This window comes from Penaeus monodon, chromosome 34, assembly GCF_015228065.2.
Source record: "Penaeus monodon isolate SGIC_2016 chromosome 34, NSTDA_Pmon_1, whole genome shotgun sequence".
NCBI lineage: Eukaryota > Metazoa > Arthropoda > Malacostraca > Decapoda > Penaeidae > Penaeus > Penaeus monodon.
Genome location: NC_051419.1, coordinates 2,894,077 through 2,894,326, shown reverse-complemented (window position 1 = coordinate 2,894,326; position 250 = coordinate 2,894,077). Strand labels below are relative to the sequence as shown.

Genomic DNA, 250 nt, shown 5'->3' with positions numbered 1-250 from the left:
TTCAGAGTGAACAAACTCAACCAAACCACGTACATAGTTCAGATTTCAATTTCGAACAATAAAGAAATGCATATCTAAGACTCACACTTGGAAATCAGCAAAGCGGAGCGAGGGAAGCGAGAGAAGGGGAATATTTAACACTAAAATGAATAAAACAGAAGAAGGAAATGGGGCTGTGTCAACAAAGAAAATGCACAGATGTGTGGGAGGAAATAATGAGCAGTCTAGTTAAATTTGGTCTTAGGCACGA

General features: G+C 38.8%; 1 protein-coding gene across 1 annotated transcript in view; it reads left to right on the top strand.

Annotated features, from left to right (window-relative positions):
- Positions 1–250, top strand: part of LOC119594506 — a 17,236-nt gene that overhangs the window by 6,522 nt on the left and 10,464 nt on the right. The gene's annotated exons all lie outside the window — the stretch shown is intronic.